Source organism: Mixophyes fleayi, chromosome 3 (genome assembly GCF_038048845.1).
Source record: "Mixophyes fleayi isolate aMixFle1 chromosome 3, aMixFle1.hap1, whole genome shotgun sequence".
NCBI lineage: Eukaryota > Metazoa > Chordata > Amphibia > Anura > Limnodynastidae > Mixophyes > Mixophyes fleayi.
Genome location: NC_134404.1, coordinates 243604862 through 243626472, shown reverse-complemented (window position 1 = coordinate 243626472; position 21611 = coordinate 243604862).

Genomic DNA, 21611 nt, shown 5'->3' with positions numbered 1-21611 from the left:
GGTTTTGGTTTTGGTTTGGTTTTGTTTTGTTTTGCTATTTTGTTTAAAAATCAATGTTTTTGTACATAAAATAACCGAATTTAGTGCTCCACCTGTTGCTTGGATAAGTAAGGTAATTCTAAAGCTAATATATTAGGAAGAAAACAGTTTAATCCCTGGTAGGCCGTCCTTAATTGTGCACACAAACTTGATTGTCTTCCACTCCATCTTAGCCTATTGGCAATGCAGCCATCGTCTTTGGGTGTATATTACACCCTTCACTTATAGTTAAATATCTAAAGAAATGGACAAAGGCAGTTTGGTTTCTGTCTCTCTAGGCCCCCCTCCACTTGTAGAAAATACAAAAAAATTCAGCCGTTATAGACTGTACAATATAAATTGAAATGGACAAAGGCAGTTTGGTTTCTGTCTCTATAGCCTCCCCCCCCCCTCTCCACTTGTAGATAAATAGAAAAAAAGCAGCCTACATAGACTGAACAATATAAAAAATAAATGGACCAAGGTAGTTTGGTGGCTGTCTATGACCCCCCCCGCCCTCCACTTGTAGTTGAATAGAAAAAAATCAGCCTGCATAGACTGTAGAATTAGAATATAAAAATAAATGGACAAAGGCAGTTTGGTATCTGTCTGCATCAGACCCCCTTTCCACTAGGAGTAAAATAGAAAACTATTCAGCCGTTATAGAGTCTAGAATATAAATAGAAATTGAGAAAGGCAGTTTGGTATCTGTCTGCATCATAATTATCAACATCATCATTAGTGCCCTCGTCGCCCATCAAAGTGGCATCCTCAATTGGTGTATCACCGGCTACACTCGGGCTGTTAAGACACACATCAGCAGAACTGCTGAAAAGACCCTTCTTTATGGGTACACTGTCACTAACAGAATGCTCACGATTAGACATACCACTGGTGGATGGACTCTCCACAGGGATTGGTGTCATTTCTGATTCAGAGCATACATTATCCTCTAATGCCTTACTGTTTTCTTGCAGCTTTTCTTTGACGCGTAACAGTAGTTGTGCATCACTTTTAGACTCCAAATTACTTGGTCTTGCTTGGTCACAGTGACCGTACAAGAAGAAGGCTCAGTAACATTTTTTGATCTGCCACTAATAGAGAAGGCGAAGGTCTCATTCTTTTTTTGCCACTGCGTGTGTAGAATGGCATGTTGTCAATTTTTTTTTTATCGGCAGTTAATTTTTCCTCAGTTACACTTCTTTTTCGCTTCAATACGGTAAAAAAAATTTTGGAGTGTGTTTTTTTCCTTGATTTAAATAGACTATGTACTTTTACATCGGCTTTTTCCAGATGACGTACTGGGAACACTACCATCAGGACTGGTGACAGAACCTGGTTGCTGATTCTGCTCATATGTGGACTGCTTTGAATCCATTTTAATGAGCCCAAAGCACTTGTAGTGCCAAAAATTGTATTAGATAGATACTGCTGACAAATATGACTTTTTCTGACAGCCAGAAAAATAAGTGTAAAACACTGGGGAATATTGGACACCCCAAATCCCTTGTAGTGCAAAATATTGTCTTATATAGATACTGCTGACAAATATGACTTTTTTTGACAGCCAGAAAAATTAGTGTAGAACACTGTGGAATATGGGACACCCCAAAAGCACTTGGAGTGCAAAAAATTGTTTTAGATACTGCTGACAAATATGACTTTGGACAGCCAGAAAAATTAGTGTAAAACACTGGGGAATATTGGACACCCCAAATCACTTATAGTGCAAAATATTGTCTTATATAGAGACTGCTGACAAATATTACTTTTTTTGACAGCCAGAAAAATTAGTGTAGAACACTGGGGAATATGGGACACCCCAAAAGCACTTGAAGTGCAAAATATTGTTTTAGAAACTGCTGACAAATATGACTTTGGACAGCCAGAAAAATTACTGTTAAACACTGGGGAATATGGGACACCCAAAAGCACTTGAAGTGCAAAATATTGATTTAGATACTGCTGACAAATATGACTATGGACAGCCAGAAAAATTACTGAAAAACACTGGGGAATATGGAACACCCCAAAAGCACTTACCTCTCTTACTGCTCTAACATTTGCTAATACAATTGGTATTAATATTAGAATTGTATAGAATTGAATAGAAACAATAATGTGTCCAATTATTGCTCTGTCCCTGCGCTAATATAGCCTGTGACCTAACCCTGCTCTCTCCCTCTGTCAAATGGCGATGGATTGCTGTGGAGGCAGGTATTTATGCTTTTCAAATCTCGTGAGAACCGAGCTCAGAAATACGAAATGTCATGATGACGTTTTGCCTCGATTTCGATTCCGAATGGGCGGGAGAGTACCGAGCCTGCTCGGCTCGATACTCGGATAGGCGTAATTTGGATGGATTCGGATCTCGGGGAACTGAGCCCGCCCATCTCTAATTTAAATATGATTATGTCTGTTTTTTGTGCCATGTATTGTTTCACATGTCCCCCTTAGTTAGGGGTCTATTTATGTAGCACCGCATTTTAAGAAAGATACTTTTCAATTCTCATCGCATAGATGAGGATTAAAAAGTATGTCATATTTATTAAAATATCAACACAGGAACAGCCGTTTCGAGAAATGGCTGTTCCTGTGAAGTCTTACACTTAATTTTCACGGGCTCTTCGTTTGCGGCCCTCTGCGATGTGGTTTCCGGCTTGCTTTTATTCCCTGTGCACATGCCCCGACCGAAAAGCTCGGGTATGCACACAGAGATCTGTACTGAAAGACGGTGGATCATGTGACAGGGAAGGATCACATGATCTCTCCACACATGCGCTGTCCAGCTCTGCTCTTCGGCGCACATTAACATGATTGATTGATTGAAAAGTTAATTTCGTACATTGTTAAATAGCGTTACTGAGCACTCCCCATACACTGTTATGGGGAGTGCTCAGTAAAACGATAAGAGATCCAAAGCAGCAGATATCTGAAATATGTACTGCGATGCTACTATTATAAATAGCAATTTAGCGGTTAATCCCCGAAAACTGTTGTTTTCGGGGATTAACCGGGGGAAAAGCTTTGATAAATTGAGCTCTTAATGTCCTAATGGCTACATGCATTACGTTGTACGACCTGCACAACAATCATACATGTCAACCTAAGACCCCAAATTAACAACATATGCCTAGAAATAAAACAACATTTCCAAATATATTGTTGACAACATTATTAAATAAACTGAACATCTGCTAGTTAGTGAAACAGAGGCTGGATCATGTGGTGAGCGGGAAGTTAAAGTAAGAGAGTGGTCTTATCTCTTATGTCCCTTGCCCAGAAGAAATTAATTAGCTGGGCACTTTTTTCCATTCACACTCTATGGAAACTTGCAGGTGTTAGGCTGATAGAATTCTTGATTAACTAATTAAATTCTAATAATTTGGGTTACTCATTACACTGTTGCTATAGACAACTGAAGCTTTCGGCTTGTGGTCCAGCAGATGGGACGCCTTTCACACAGCATGGCAGAACCGGGCTTTCTAATTATTAATGTTTGTCTTGCTGACTTGTGATTCCCAACGTCTATTCAAATAACAAAAAAATAAATAAAAAGAAAAGGCAGAGTTTATATCTGTTTTTTTGTGGTGCTAATTAGCTACCCTGCCTTTTTATCTTATGAATGTACATTATGATATAATTTTAACTCCATTTTTATGTCCGTACAATGCTATATTAGTCTTACTATAGGTATAGATAATGATTGCCAAGAGCAGCTAAATTCCTTAAGCAGTAGAACTTTCAATGACCATCTATCTTGATATTACTTGTCAATTGGCTCAATCTTGTATATAAAATCATCCAAAAAACCCATAAAAATATAAAATCAAAAGAGGGCATACTTACTGGTGTGGCATTTTTAAAAGAAGTGTGGTTAATAGGAGCTGGTGGCTTACATATAAGAGAGCTACCGATGACAGAACCAACATCATAGCTATCATAGTTGGAAGGGGTGCTACAGTCCTAGTGCAGCTTTTGTAAAATGTTAATATTTTCACCTACTCTTAAAGAGATGAGTAGGACCCATATCAAGGTGTAAATTTGGGAGGCCAACTACAATTGAATCCAGTTTATTTTGGCCTGTGAGTGCTGCTTGGCTCATTTGCTTCTGCCTGGACTCCCTTGTCCATTTGAAGGCACAGGACTGCCAGATAAGGAGTTGCCCCCAAAAAATAGATCTCTGTAGTGCTTGTGAGCAGTACGTAGTAAATAGTTTAGAATAGATTTTGCATGCATGTGACAACACCAAGGGTAATATTGAGCTGGTATGCTTTCCCCCTGACTGGTTTGGCCAAAAGCAGCCTTAGGTGTCAGCCTGGCTACCTCAGTACCTCCCAATCCCAAGTGTGTAGAAGACACCTAGGTAATTAGAGAGTAAAGTAAGGAGACTTTATTGTCAAACACAAAGGATTGTGGCATTTTACATGAATAATTAACAGTAGGTTACCACTCCAAACTTAACAATTTAAAATCCACAGAGGCCTCCACAAGCAGAGTAACAAGCACAATACTCCAATCAGTCGAACAGGAGCCATAACCCCAATTCAGACTGTCCAGGCAGGAGAGAGCTAGCTACTACGGCGATATCTTCTTTTATGTCCACCCTTGTTTGCCACAGTATTGTCACTTTAGCAGGGCAGTCTTTAGATAACTTACCTGCTCTGGATTGGAGTCTTCTTATACAGAGGGACTGATCCATAGCCTTCCCAGAGTCCTCAGGTAACAGCAGGCACAGTGTGTTATTTTCACTAAGCAGGAAGATGAGCTTATAAGGCCTGATTCGTCTTAAATCGTAATGTGTTAAAAAAGACGAATGTAACTTGTTCAATCTCAAGAAACTTTTCCATTTGAATATGGATATAAGTAGGCTATACATTACTTGTAGTATGCAAAGAGACAGAACAGATTGCAGGATACGCACATTCATATCTGCTATATAAGGTCCCTTCAGAACACATGCAAAAATAAAAATTCTATTAAATAAATTAACAACTCTTAATACTATAATCATTAATTAAAAATACATGTTAAAAAAATGAAACACATAAATCAGGATGTACTTAATGCTGTACATAAAAATACATTTTTATAGTTTCTCTTATTTGCAGACACATGTTCTGGCATGCATACGTGTCAGTCATCACTATCAGTCAGCAACTACAGCTGCCCTGTAGCTAGTGCAAGTGATACAGCTAAAAAACATGTACATCAGAGATACCCAGAACTTGAATCGGATGAATGTGTGTATGTTTGACCTCAGCGCGCCCTTACTGTACCTGCGTGTGTCTGTGTCATATGCGTTAGGACATGAATTGGATGCAATTGTGTTCACTGGCATAAGGTCCATTTTTGAGTATGTACAGAGCAATTGCACGCAAGATATGACATGCAATAGGACTTACGTCCAAAGGGGGGTAATTTGATTTATTATCCCTTTGATAATTATGCAGATATTATCGTCTGGATTCATCTTCGGATGTGCAGCCCCAATCTGCCCCTGTTTCTTCCTAGGGAGAATGGTTTCTTGGATGACAGCCACTTCCAGCACAACATGGCTCAATGCTAGCCGAGGAATGCCAGTGATTATAGCAGCTCCTCAGCATCTTGTCGACTGAGGCTCTGGTAACCGTGCTTTGCGCCATTGTATGAGGTCCTAATATCTGTTTTTAAAATTACCCTAACAATGCAAACGCATTCAGCGCTTATGCATTCTATACACAGCACGCAGTGATTGACCCCCCCCCTGTGCCACTTAGGGCTTGGACTCCTGCGGTAATCCCAACTTTTGAGTCCCTAGTCTACATGGTCTCTTTGTCCACTATCTTCTGTGCCATGCATACTAATTTGAGCATAGAATATCTGTGAGTGAACATAGCCAATCAATGGCTGGTTATGAAAACAATCCTCTGGAAAGCAGCGAAAATAATTTTTTGTATTCATTTTCAAGCACATGCAAACAAAACATGCAGTTCTTAGTAATCACTTCCCTATACTTAGGAAAGAAGTTTATGGTATCTTACTGTCTATAGCACTATAGCAAGTCAGTCACGTCAGTCACGTAAAATGATGGACTTGAAAACTTAGGCTTGTATAAACACCATTCATAACATACTTTGGGTTTGTGGAACTATCTACAAGTGTATATGTATATATATATATATATATATATATATATATATATATACAGGGTGACTCAAAAGTTTCAGTACACCCTTTTATTTCAAAAACTCTACAGGAATTGGGCCGATTGGCCGATTTCAAGATGGCGCCCATGTTTGGTACATACCGTAAAAGATAGACCACGTCACCCATACCTTACTGGAGTATTCAGGTTTCCCAATTCCTATAGAGTTTTTTGAAATAAAAGGGTGTACTGCGACTTTTGAATCACCCTGTATATATATATAGCGCTATAATATAAGTCAATGTCAGCACATTCTAATGTTAAGATGTGCTGATTATACATCTAACCATCCCAGCGGGTCCCCATTGGTAGCTGCTGCTACATATCACATGACCCACTGTGAGCACCTGTGTCGTGTCTCTACTATTATTGTAAAAGCAATGGATCATCTGCGTAGCACTAACTTATGTGAATACTTTTTCCCAGCAAAAGCACTGGTAGGTGGCTGCAGGTGGGGAGTGGGTGAAGTGGTGGCGAAAAAGGGAGATGTTATCTATCTCTCTCTCTCTCTGTATATATATATTATTACCTTTATGAATTATACAGTCATGATACTCAAAGGTGGCTTCTAATATTTTTAAGCTCTAGAGATACGAAGGGCTGGAAAAAGGCTTTACACTCTCTACTTACCTGTTTAATGTGAAGCCATTTTCCAGCCCTTCGTAACTCTAGAGCTTAAAAATATTAGAAGCCACCTTTGAGTATCATGACTGTATAATTCTCTGTGCAGAGAACTGTTTCCTATTCCAGCCATGCTGGTTTCCCATACATGCATGCATTATAGATATATGTAGAACACATTACTGTTGCTATTTTACTAAATACTTAAACAAGCTGAGCAGTTAAATAAATGGCTTCTGGAGCTGTTTCTCCTTTATCTGAGAGTGGCTTGCCTCAGCAGCGCTTAAAAGGTGAAAGGTTTAGAAAACACAAAGGGGAGCAGACATGGCCTTTGAATTTGGGATTGGGGAGCATTGTTAGAGATAATTTTCCAGCTGTCACAGTAATATCGATCTAGCTTAAAACTGGTTCTTCTCTGTTTGGCCACCTATAGTGTCATGTAAATCCCTTTAACACATGTTTTGCTGAGGAGCAGAAAGGCCATTATATGGCAATCGGTTTAAAAAAATGTTAAGAGCAAGAGGCACTCCTCCCAGTGGCTAAACTTTTATCATTTTCGGAATGCTATTATTGGTCTGAAATCTGTATGCACAGAACATCACTATTTTAGAAAATGCATGATTGCATTCATTAGATTGTCTACTCGTTGGAAAACAGATAAACAATATAAATCCCACTAAATTGATACAAATGAAACTTGATCATACATAGAGCTCTACCCAAGGTAGACCTGTTTTTTCATGCTAGAAATCTGTCAACTTGAACTTCTTATTTCCTAGACTTTCGATTCCTAAGCCAAAACATTTGAATATTTTAACAACTCTCCACAATGCTTGGAACTTAGAGTTAATGGGATTATTTTGTATTTGGAGCAACATGCATAAAATGATCTATATTACATGTAAAAATTATCTCTGTCTTATCACTCCTTATTGAATTATTTTGCAGTTTTTCTCACAGTGACTGCAGGAGGAGACAATTATTTATCAAATCTCTGTGTATGACATTAATGCTGCACTACAACTACAGTTATTTATTTTTTTGTTTTTGGGTTATTAGTATTTTCTGGATAACAGAAAAGAAGGCTCCTTACCTGAATTTTTTAATGTAATACTTTTTTGTGAATTTCTCTTTATATGCTTTCACCATATATGATTACTGTGTGATAGTCCTAATAAAGTAACTGTGGTATTTATATTGCTGTGCATACCACAACTTACTGTAAGTATTTCTGGCAACTAGACTTTAATGCTATATTCTTACTGGCCATGTGGTACCACTACCACATTCAATAATACAACCTTATATGTTCTATGTCAAAGCAGAGCCGGATTAACAATAGGGCTAAAGGGGCTACAGCCCAGGGGCCTTGGGCAGCTGTGGGGTCCGCCGATATTTATCGGGTCTCTGACTGTCACTTGTTCAAGGAAAATGGTAGGCAGCTAACAGCAAATGTTATGCTGTTAACTGCCTGCTGTCACTGTAGGACTTACTGCGTAATTGCTACAGATAGTGGAACAACGGAAGGAGGTAAGTTCACGAGGGGGGGGGGCTCATGGTGGGGGTCCCTCACAGTATCCTTAGCCTGGGGGCCTTCCTTCCCTTAATCCGGCCCTGTGTCAAAGTAACGCCAACAGTAAGAGAATATCCTTCCCACATCTTTTATGGCATGCATTTTTTCATGTTGCACAGGGCATTACCACAGCAAAAGGTTATTTGTCTGTGAATGAAATTACTTATATATTGGCAAACGTTTGTGCACCAAAATTTTAGCAGTTCAGATGATGTATCCAAAAATACACACACACACACACACACACACACACACACACACACACACACACACACACACACACACACACACACCTATACAAGAACTTTTGCATGTTTCCAAAATATTGTCAACTTTTTTTTACATAATATATTTTATCCCACCAACTCAATGCTTTCAATAAGTGATCATGCTTATTTTCAGGTTTAATCCAGTTGGCTTATCTCAGTTGGAATAATTCAGGCCAATGTAATATAAAACAGTATTGAGCTACAAGCACTGACAGAAGCCTCTAGTTGTGTTGCTAATCTAAAATGTATAAATATCAGAATATAAAAAACAAATGTGTATTATTTTATGGCATCATTTCTAAAAATAGTCATTGATAAATTGATATAATAGTCACAGGATTTCAATTCTATTTTGCAGCAAAAAGTTTAAAATAAAGGAAGAAAGCTCCCCCCCCCCAAATAGAGGGTGCATATAAAATAATCCTGCCATCTGATCTGCCTGCCCTTCACAGTGGCCTGTGCTGCCTTTGATGTGTTCGCTTCTGAGCACGCTTCAGAGATGCACAATAGAGGTGCCACTGACCAGAGAGCATTGAAATGCATTCTGAGTCACAACAGCAGTGAGAGCAGCACAACAGCAGCACAGGCAGAGCAGAGTAATAGCCCAGCTGTTACCTGATTTAACACTCCAGCAGCTGCACTCCCTGATTTCACAGAAAAGAGCGGTCTTTCAAGTGCTACTGCCAATATTACCTTTCAGCTAGCTAGACATATGTCACCTTTTTACTTTAAAATACAATGTTTCACATTAGGATGCAATGGAGACTGGGGGCAGGAAGGGGAAGAGAAAAAAACAGAGAAAAGAGACAGTATAATAAAATGTTACCTGCTAACCTGCTACAGTGACATGTTAACTGTAATGAAGGTGATCAATGGCATAATTAAATCTGTCCTCAAGTTTTTCAGTTTACAGTTTTGTACATTTTCTCAAAAATTCCACATCAAACAATAAAGTATATAATTGTTAAAATACTTGTCAATAAATATTTTGTGTACTTAGGGCCAGTGGGTTCACAACATAGGGAGCAATCTGCTTGGGCTTCAAAGGAGCCAACTTACTTTGCTTTTTTTATGCCAGGGATAGGGTCTTATTTTAAACTCCCACCATAGTAGGGTTTTATTTTCAATTACTACTTTAATTAAGCTAGCTGTTGGGACCCCAGCTTGTTTTTACCTCAGACCTACTTATTTCTATTTATATGTACCTTGATAATAAACAGAATTATGTTATGAGAATCTGTCATTGTCTGTTTTTTGTGTAAATGTACCTGTTATGTGGCTTTTTAGTTGGCGTTTGATTACAGACGCAGAGGGCCTTATCATTAAGGCATGTAATATAAATGTGTGTAGGACATACGCACGAACTACAAGCAGATCAACTACAAGCAGAGCTGAAGTAACGTCTCTTGTTGAATTGGGCATCTAGGTGCGCTCTGCTTATACGGCACTTGCTGTATTGAGACAGACACAACACACTACTGGATATGTACAATACATATGTGGAATATAAAATCCCGACAGAATCCACACAAAACAAAGTATTCATTTATTGTCATCTGTTAATAAAATAGAAATAATGAAAAAAAACAATAGAAAAAGTTGTTCCTCCCACCCATGAAATACATTTTCAGTATGTTGTTAATGTCTCTTGTACATAAAATGCATTTTACAGTTGATTTTCATTGGAAGCATGCATACACGACAATCTTCACTATCAATTAGCACTTAAACCTGACTTGAAGCTGGTGCAAGTGATAGGACTGTAAAACACATATCTTAGAGACGCACAAAGTTTGATTTGGATGCTGCTGCATGCACTCAACCTTGGCATGCCCTTACTGTAAATTGACTAAGTGCATATACCCATTCCCCTCCTAGTTACGCCAATGAAATCATAGACTGTCGGAAGTGTCCTTTGCGTTTGAAGATTAATTGGATGTCCTTACATTCGTTGGCATATAGTTCGTTTCTGGGCATGCACAGACCAAATTATCACAAAAAGCTGCACCTATCAGCGTTTATGTTCCTTAAGGAATCAGGCCCAGCATGGCATTTTTTTACCATTTCAAATGTAGAGAGTAGAAAGATAATGAGGAATGTTTTTTATAGATGTAAATCATAAGCCTGGGATTATGCATTGAAATGAAAAGAACATAAAAAAAAACCCACAATAATTATCAGATCAAATATAGGTAGGTATAAATAATTGAATAGGGATAGATTTATAAATGTGACCAAAGCTGACAATAAATTATGATTTTTTTATGCAACATATTTGTATTATGTTTGATAGTATGATATTCTTCCAACAAAACAATCTGGTACATATGATGAGAGCACTATTCCTATTCAAAAGGAAACAGTATGTACATAGGCAGAGAAGTGGCATGATAGAAGGCAAAAGGGTAGTTGTAAACAGAATATATTTATACTATATATAATTATTAGTGGTGTACAGCAGGAACTGGTATTGATGAACTTTTAGATGACCTAGAAAGTAAGGTCTTGTTATTTGCAGACACTAAGATATGTAGAGTTATTGAAACAGGATAGAAGCTTGCTACAGAAAGTTTAGACAAAATGGCAAACAGTGCTGCAGAATGTCAGATAAAACTTACGTTAGATATACAGGGGTTAGATATGCTACTTACACAGTAGATTAAATACATTTGTGCAATGCAATAGCTGCAAATACATATAAAATTCTGTGATGCATAAATAGGGTGTTATTATTATGATGCAGGCACCACTGTGCAACTACGCATGGTCCAGGATAGGGAAAAAAAAGGACATCTCCCAGCAAGCTCCATTGCATTATTATTATTATTACCATTTATTTATATAGCGCCACTAATTCTGCAGTGCTGTACAGAGAACTCACTCACATCAGTCCCTGCCCCATTGGGGCTTACAGTCTAAATTCCCTAACACACACACAGACAGAGAGAGACGGACAAACAGACAGACATACTAGGGTCAATTTGTTAGCAGCCAGTTAACCTACTAGTATGTTTTTGGAGTGTGGGAGGAAACCAGAGCACCCAGAGGAAACCCACGCAAACATGGGGAGAACATACAAACTCCTCACAGATAAGGCCATGGTCAGGAATTTAACTCATGACCCCAATGCTGTAAGGCAGAAGTCCTAACCACTACACCACTGTGCAAGGTAGAGGCTAGAGGAGGAGTTATGCCAGCCCAGTGTGCCTGCTCAAAGTGAGAGAAAAAGGTGTTAAAACTGGAGTGCAGAATCAAAGTGTATGCAGAGAAATCTTAGGGAGAATTGAGTGAAGACACTGAGGGAGGAAGGTTTGTGAGAGGAGAAAAAACAAAGATAGACAACAATAAAGTTGTGAGAGAGAGATACTGTGAAGAGAGAAAAAAACAGAAGCCTGAAGCTGCCATTTGGGACATACTAGAAGACAGCAGCCATTGAAGGATAGTTCAAAAAAGGAGCTTTGGAGTGAAGTGGAGCAAGTATAGCTGGTTGTATTACTTATTTGCTGGTTGACTAAGATACTACTCAGGGGCATATTCAATCAGCCGTGTATATTGTGGCTGTGCATTTTTTTGTGGCTATTACGTTACCGGATCATCGTGGATTTCACTTTGCAACCCTATGGTGGGCACAAATTATACAAAGAATAATTGAAGTGCCACTTTAAATACACAGATTTGTTTGTCCACCTGCACAATATCATTTTCTTTTATATTTTGCTACATTTTGATATGATTATTTTAACAATAATGAATAAAAGTTATCTTAAAATAATTAAGATTTTTTCAGACATGAGTGATAATTCATACAAGGGAGTTTGTTAGTAATTAGTGTCAGAAGTACCTCATCTATAGGCACTAAGTGAGAGGTTAAGGTAGTAGTGCAAAGGAAATCATCGGAATTGCTATGCAAACTGTTAGCTTTCTAATATTTAATAAATAATTGCCTTTATTCTTGTATGTTACATTGTTTTATGCCCTGTCATTATTTCATGTTAGAAATATATTTTTTTCTTACAATTACAGATAACCAGTTGCTGTCCAATCCTTATCTAATAAATGTGCCAGGTTGACTTCTGCAACATTCTTGTCTCTCGCTTATGTGATTTTCATGTTTGTGGTGGGAAAGAGGTCCCCCAAGTCTCACCTTAGTGTCTATAGTCCCAGACACTCCCCAGAAGAGAAGCCACAAGTGAAGGTTTGGGTGAAGGCACTGTTATGAATTAGAGAGGTGAGAGGAAATCCTACACCCATGCCATTTACATAACCAATTCCCATATGAGCTTGGAAAAGGGGTGTTACATGTTTATTAGCATTTTTTTATAGGATGACACAATAGTGCAAAAGTGTACAGGTAGATGATATGGGACATGGAAGAGAGAATAAGAGGAAATTAGTGTCCTGCTTGTGAGAGCTTACAATCTAGTTTGGAGGGGGCTGAGACAAGAGGAGAGGTTGATGCACACAGAGTAGTAGGGACAAAAAGTTTGGGCCAGTGAGAGAGGATTCAGATGTGATGCATGTGATGTAAACATAATAATACCTTTGTATAAATCACTAACAAGACAAAATTTTGAATGTTTGCTACAGTTTTGGGCAACCCAATTTAAGAAGTACAGAGGAAAACTAGACTTGGTTCAAAACTCGGCAACTTCACTAATAAACATAATTGAAATGTAAAATTCTAGATAGGGGTAGAGAAACTAGATTTATTTACTTTGGATAAAAGGTGCCTTAGAGGTGACATGATTAATATGTATACATGTTTCCAATTTCAATACAGAGATTTGTGTAATAATTTACCAGGGACAGAAGAGGAGTAGTCAACATTTGTAAATGAATGAAAGATGTTTTCACCATCAGCATAGAAGGGATACTATAAGATGGTGATGGTAAAGTCAATGAGGGTCAGGAAGGATTTTTGTCCCCTTGTGAGGCTAATCTGGCAAGTGTCACACAGGGAGTTTTGTTTTGCCTTTCTCTGGATGAACACAATTGGAATTTATGGAAGCTTTAAATCAATGGACCTGCATCTTTTTTCAACCTTACTATATAACGTGGAATTTAAAATGAATAAAATAGAACACTAAGTCACATCTTTGCTTTCTATGTATTGCTGCAGCAGCTATGCACAGCTGTGAGAAGCAAGTGCATTACTGAAGGTGTCTAACCAAATGTATATAATAGAGTAGAATACTACTGAAAAGCCTATTAAGATTAATGTCCTTTCTTGTCAATAAGCTGACAGGACTTAGTTGTGGGTGCATACATCTTGAACTTTCCCATAAGAAAGGGGAAGGCCCTTGGCTGCAGGCAGGGGTCATTGCATGATCTTTACTTTTCTATTGTCCATGAGTGGGGTGAACGGATGATTTCTTGAATAGATAGATGTTTTACCTTTGTCCAAGGTTAATATTAATTTTTGTGGCACAGTTTATTACCATTTAGTAGTATGATATTAATTCTGAAGTAGCTTTTAAATCAGCTATTACCAAGTAACTCTAGCCTGAAAATCTGACAAAAGTAGAAACATTGGTACACCAACTTTATTGGATTGAAACTGTGTTTGGATCAGAAAAAAAAAGGCACAGTACAGTTCAAAATTGAAATAGGCCATTATAAGGTACACAAGTTCATTAATAAATTGAATTTGACAAACAGGACAATGGGCTCCTTCTCAAAACAAATATTAATTCGCAGAGCAGCATATCATGGCCCAGTACATCACATCTAGCTGAACATAGCTTATGGTGTAATAGCACAGTACAGAGTGGTACAAGTTTTATTGAATAGCACAGTTTTTAAAACTATCGTTGCATACTCCAGCACCCGTACTCCCTTGTTAAACTGATGATTGTCTGGACATAGAGCAGCTGGATGGTACATATACTGATGTAACATCTGAGAAAAACTGTGAAACTATCTACAACTGTAATGTCTTCAAATATATAATATTATTACCTGTATAAATACATGTTTTTTTGTCATTGGTCTACTTTTAGTCAAAATAATGTGGTTATTAACTTTACAAACATCACGTTGTATAACATTTTCCTACTATATTAGAGCAAATAATGTGGTTTACCGTTTCAAACAGGAAAATAAATACTACTACAAATAGAGAGTCCATTCTTTGAAATGCATTCAGTATTGTGAGTTCCCTTTCAGAAGAGTGACAGCAGCCTACCTAACCCGAGGCTATGGCTCAGATTGCAGTGAGCCAATCATTTAATAAAGGACCTGACTCTGAGAAACCCTGGACCGCTGCACAGGACACGCTTTTCAAGGCAGCATCTGTGCACAGCATATGGCAACTATTTATTATAGCTTCTGCATAGAGAAACAGGAGTTCCCAGGATAACTGCTTCTCATATATCAAGATGTCTTGCTTACTGTTTCTCATAACAGTCCGCCTAGTGTGTAGTCCATGTGTGTTTGTGAAGGACAATACCACTACAGTACACAATTGTCATTGTGAAGTCACAACCGTCACATTCCCACTGTATGCCTGTATTTTACCAGTGTTATATACAGGAGTAATTAAAAAATTGTACCCTTTAGTTCTGCTTTGTGTCTCAGTATATGCAGGTTTTATTTGTATCATATTGTATTCACTGAGCTGTATTAATTCTGTCATATACTGTAATTCTGTTTCACATACTTGTAGTACTGTAAAGGATTAAAACACACCTGTGTATATACTTTTATGTAAAGTTGTCTGTACACTTTTTTGTCCAATAAGAATTATAGTGATTAATATTTAATATACAAAAATTAATAAATGTAGCTCTTATGCAATTTAGATTTTCAATGAAAAAGACATTTTTAGGCGCAGGGACATAGAGGAGGTAATTTACAAGGCACTAAATTGTCAAGTCGTGGGGCAAAATTTTCTGGCAGTATGGTATGCCTGCCCTCATTCCACTTCCAGACATAAAGGGGGTAGGCGATTTCGGGAGTTCCGTTCTCTCCATTTGGACTGGAATGTGCATGCGATCATGTGCATAAGAACCGCAGCGCAGGGTCTAGCTTCCTGATGTATGTCCACACCCCCACCTCTACTTTCTCCCTCTGGCTTCTTCCATTGGCCGTGCATGACAGATAGCAATGTGAGTACCTTCCTCACTGTGCACAATGAAAAGGTGCCTACTCCAAGTAAGTTAACTCTCCCACCTGCATTCCATCCCTGCCTTTTCCTGTCTCTATTTTTTCCTGCCAATGTGTGCCTCTGCCCCCTGCCCATGTATGCCTCTGCCCCCCTGCCCATGTTTGCCTCTGCCCTCATATACATGTGTGTCCAAACAGTTTGTGTGTATCTGTCTCCACATTATGGACACCTATCACTTTCTTTTCCCTCTTTTGTGTATTTCTTGCTTTGTTTCCCCATCCCATCTGTTATCTCTCCTTTTTCTCCCATCTGCCCCCAAAACCCACTGTCCTCTTGTGCCACACTTTCTCCCTCTTCATCTTCACTTCTCTTCATACTTTTCCTTCCTCCTTTTTCCTTCCTACCAAGTCAGTGATGGTGGCTGGCGATTACAAGCAACATGGACAAACAGGGGCAAAACCATGTCCAATGCTACATAATTGAACCCGAGAATGACAGCTAAGCACAATTTTCCTTTAATAAATCAAATGGTCTTTTTCTTCAGAGAGTTACCATCGGGCATAATACTGCTATCGCCAGCTGTATTCACTGCAGGTGGTAAGATTGTCATTGCACAGGGAACATTATTTAACATGAAACATCTGTTATCTTATTGCCATACCAGGATGCTTCAAAAATGCTTCAGCCTATGAATAATCTTTAATGTTGTCATCTATTTTATTTTGTAACTATAATATATACAGAATATATATATATATATATATATATATATATATATACTCCCACAGGTTTTGCTGAACCACTTTGCTATTTATTTTCATGTCAGGGTGGATAATACAGCCTCTGCAGTGTCTTCAGCAATCACACCGAAGATATTCAAACTATTTACAAAATCGCATAGCCCTATCCCTAGCTATTACAGTTAGATCCCTAACGGGACACTGGACACTTGTTGATACTAGTCTTCCACACACAGCTCAAACCCAGCTATCTAGGATTTCTGTCAAAGCATTGCTCTAGCTGATTCCTTAATCGATTAGGCTCAGGTGTTCCACATGTAGTCCCGTGCAGTGTGTGTGTGTGAAGGTGTACAAAGTTAACCCTGTCTGCATCCTTAGCCTGCAGATTCCCAGGGAAAACCACCATGTCCTTCCTCTATTAGTATGTGGCAAATTTCCCCCACAATAATATATATACATATATATATATATATATATATATATATATATATATATATATATTGTAAATATAGAAAGAGGGATGATGGCGCCAAATCTAGTAGTGCTAACTGGTACAGATCGTCCAGACAGTCAGTATTACTGTATACAGAAATATAAATACAAAGTGTTCATCATGTCAGGCTGGTATAAACAGTATAAACCAATGTTCATAATTCCTGATCATATGCCGAAACACAGACAGAAGAAAGCAGAAAACAACGTTTCAGATGTATCCGTGACAATCAGTAGCAAGTGATAGGTGGCAACGTACCAAAAAGATATAAATAAACAGCTTATCTGTATCAGAGGTTCTTGGAAATGAGCTCCAGTCAGCTTCAAGAGGTCAGGAACAGACGTGTAGATATCTTATGTAGGTATATGGTAACTGGATTATCAGCCACATCACAGTCACTGCTCACAAACTCCACTCATACGGTGTATTAAGAGAGGAAAAAGCCATATAGTGTAGTACTTATGTGCAATAATTTATTCAGCATGTATCATAATAAAACACACTCACAATATATATAAGGTTTAAAAGCTTATCTGTTAATCCTGTGGACATAGGATACTGCTACACGATATAGATCACTGGGATGTATACGAAGTAAACACCAATGGGCTCCACACAGAAGTTCTCAATGGGGTAACTTTTCAGGGATCAGGTAGACAGTCCAGCCTTATGTGTACCAGGACTAATGTATGTAGAACAGCCTCAACGCGTTTCGTCGTATAGACTTCGTCAGGAGGAGTATTTTAAAACCGCACTTATTGCTGTCTTAAATAGCGATGGCGGGCGCCATTTTGCGCATGCGCAGAACAGCGCGATTTTCGCGCATGCGCAGAACGCACTTCCGGTTCAGCGCTAACACTATCTGTGTGGGAGGGATGTGTGTTGCCTGTTACAAACAGGTATTGAGCCTTAGAGGACTCAGAAGTAGTAGGGGCAGAGAATGTTTAAAGGTTAGTGCCCAAGAGACAGTCTACTTCTGAGTCCTCTAAGGCTCAATACCTGTTTGTAACAGGCAACACACATCCCTCCCACACAGATAGTGTTAGCTCTGAACCGGAAGTGCGTTCTGCGCATGCGCGAAAATGGCGCCCGCCATCGCTATTTAAGACAGCAATAAGTGCTGTTTTAAAATACTCCTCCTGACGAAGTCTATACGACGAAACGCGTTGAGGCTGTTCTACATACATTAGTCCTGGTACACATAAGGCTGGACTGTCTACCTGATCCCTGAAAAGTTACCCCATTGAGAACTTCTGTGTGGAGCCCATTGGTGTTTACTTCGTATACATCCCAGTGATCTATATCGTGTAGCAGTATCCTATGTCCACAGGATTAACAGATAAGCTTTTAAACCTTATATATATTGTGAGTGTGTTTTATTATGATACATGCTGAATAAATTATTGCACATAAGTACTACACTATATGGCTTTTTCCTCTCTTAATACACCGTATGAGTGGAGTTTGTGAGCAGTGACTGTGCTGTGGCTGATGATCCAGTTACCATATACCTACATAAGATATCTACACGTCTGTTCCTGACCTCTTGAAGCTGACTGGAGCTCATTTCCAAGAACCTCTGATACAGATAAGCTGTTTATTTATATCTTTTTGGTGCGTTGCCACCTATCACTTGCTACTGATTGTCACGGATACATCTGAAACGTTGTTTTCTGCTTTCTTCTGTCTGTGTTTCGGCATATGATCAGGAATTATGAACATTGGTTTATACTGTTTATACCAGCCTGACATGATGAACACTTTGTATTTATATTTCTGTATACAGTAATACTGACTGTCTGGACGATCTGTACCAGTTAGCACTACTAGATTTGGTGCCATCATCCCTCTTTCTATATTTACAATACTTATTTCTCGATCGGAACACCATCCGAAAATTAAGAGGGAGGCTGCCTACTCTTATGAAGAATAGTGTACACCAAGATTGGTGATCTATATTATTATTTACTCTCTTATTTCGGGTTTGAGCGCCAGTATTTATTATAACTAATAATACACACACATATATATATATATATATATATATATATATATATATATATATATATATATATATATTATTTTGCTCAATGTAAAAATAAACTTGAAGCAAGAATGCTACTTTTAATAAAAACCGTGCTGATGTCTTCTCACTCTCAATATTTTTAATAAATGAGGCTGAACCAAGTAGTGTTTAAGTACAAAACAGATATTTTTGAAATGAAAGAGGTAGGAAGTAGAACTTGTGCATAGTGCACTTGCAGATTTTTCCGCCTGCCTGCAAACCTAAGCACACATCTAGTCTGCAAATTTGTCTTCCATGAACATTAAGTAGCCTTGCACCTTGAAATACGCTTGAAGGCCAGAAAGCTGCAGTTGTGGAAAAATAAAACATTTGCAGTGCGTATCCTGTATATATATCATAAATTGCTTCTAGTGTAAAACTCAGGACCTGTTACTGCAAGGTGGGGGAGGAAATGAAGCATTCTGAATTTGACATGGAGAGAGGTAAACTAGGATTAAAGGCAACTGGGAGGGCTGCACTGGTTATTGAGTCTTCTCTCAGCACTGAATTGTAAATTGTGTATTAAACTGTTTGAGGGCTCCTTTCAGAAGACAATAGCTCTTCCCCTCAACCTGCTACTCGTTTACACATCTGTCAAGCTCATGACCTAGTTTCAGAGCTTGTGTAACCTGAATCAACCTAGTATTTATATTGTAATTGTGGGCCCTGAGGTGATGTTCTTTAAATATTCTCCATACTATAATATGTTTTATGATAACAAAAGTGCATGTTACACCCAGATTTTGATCATGCTTAGATTTGAGTAAGATAAATAAAGTAGTGTATTTTTTGTTTCTTTCTTTAACAAGCTGTAAGTGCTTTCATATTTTTCCTTAGATAACCAGATTTTTCATAGTAACCTATATTTTAATGTGATTGGCAGAAAGATTTTGCTGTTGTAGCCTCATGTTACTCCCGCATCATTAAGAACTGAGATCTGCATAAGAACGAAGGATAATAAAAGCTTTGCTGTATCTTTAACTGAGTTATTCTTTGGAGTGTTAATAGTTAACTATTTGATACGCCCATCCGGTGTCATAGGGGAGGGGTCAGGGCCGCCATCAGGGGGGTACGGGGGGTACTGTTGTACCGGGCCGGGGCTCACCAGGGGGCCCGGTACAACAGCTTAGCACAGACTTACCCCTGTGATCATGTGCTTTGTCACAGGCAGAGCACATGATCGCAGGGGGAATGAATCCTCCACCCCTGCGATCGGATCCTGGTGCCTGGCTGTCACGGTGACAGCCAGGCTGAAGACAGAATAGCGGAGACCAGCGGCGGGCCCCAGGTAAGTCTGTGTTGCTCAAGGGGGGGGGCGCCCGTACTGGGCCCGATTTTTTCTGAAGGCGGCCCTGGGAGGGGTATAGGGCTATAAGTTGGATGGGCGGAGTGTTGTTCGGCCGAGGCAGATCTGGATGTTGCATAAGTATCCTCTATGCCTGTCTCTACCTGCTGCATTTTTCATTGTATTTCCCATCCTGTGGCTTTCTCCCTTTAGTATATTTAGGTTTCTTTCCCTTATCCTATATCTTTCCTGTCTTTGAATGTTTTTCTCCCTGTTTAGTTTCACATCAGTGTACTTTCAATGTAGCTTCCCTCCCTTAGATTTTTCACACTAGATGGGACTTTCCCCCTTAATTTAGTATTTCAGGCTGCAGTAGTACAGAGCTAAGTATACCAGTATGTCTGTATAGTTATGATAGCTGTGGTATTTCCAAGTTTGTTTTTCCTGCAGCTATTTATATTGCATCATTTTCCTCTGTGCTCTCCCCTTCCCCCACCCAGTAAGGGTATGTGGGCTGGGGTTATACAATTCATTTGTGGTAATTGCTGGATATGAAGATGTTAGGAGATATCGGTCTTGCTTATTGTGTAGCAGGGATTCCCTTCCCCCACCAGCATGCTGCACAGACATATTCAGTGTGCACAAAAGTTCTGCTTACACATGAGCTAATTTTGTATAATTTGTCACATATTATTTGTCTGTCCAGGCAGTCACATTGCAAGGCAATAAGGGGACATGTAAACTGTTTTATGTATTCACTTCAAAGGTCAATATATATAGAAAAAAAAAAAGAAAGAAAAGCAAGAAAGAAAAAAAATAGTGGGTCTATTTTCTGGGCCAGTGCTTTAAGGTGGTGCCTTACAGTTTTCATGCATTGGGATGCTACTTACATGCTGTCCCTGCGTATGGCATGTAACAGGGGATACTGATTTGCAAATATTTATAGGGGTTAAAAAGTGCGCCAACTACCTACACGAAGGGGGAAGGGGTGTTTTTTCCCACAGCTTTCATGCAGGGCCCATCACAGTTTTCTGCCAACATTCCCCACCCCGACCACAGGTGTAAATTGCTTATGACGTTTTACCCCTCTGCTTGATGCCGGCAGTGGCGGGGCCCCTGATTTGTAACCTTTACTGGGCTTATTACCATATAACAAATTACATGAGCCTAGGGCTTGTGTAACATGTAGGGACTTGCCCATAGGGGTTGGTGGCAAGGGAATGCTCATTATTGCCTGGGGGACAGGATTGGCAAG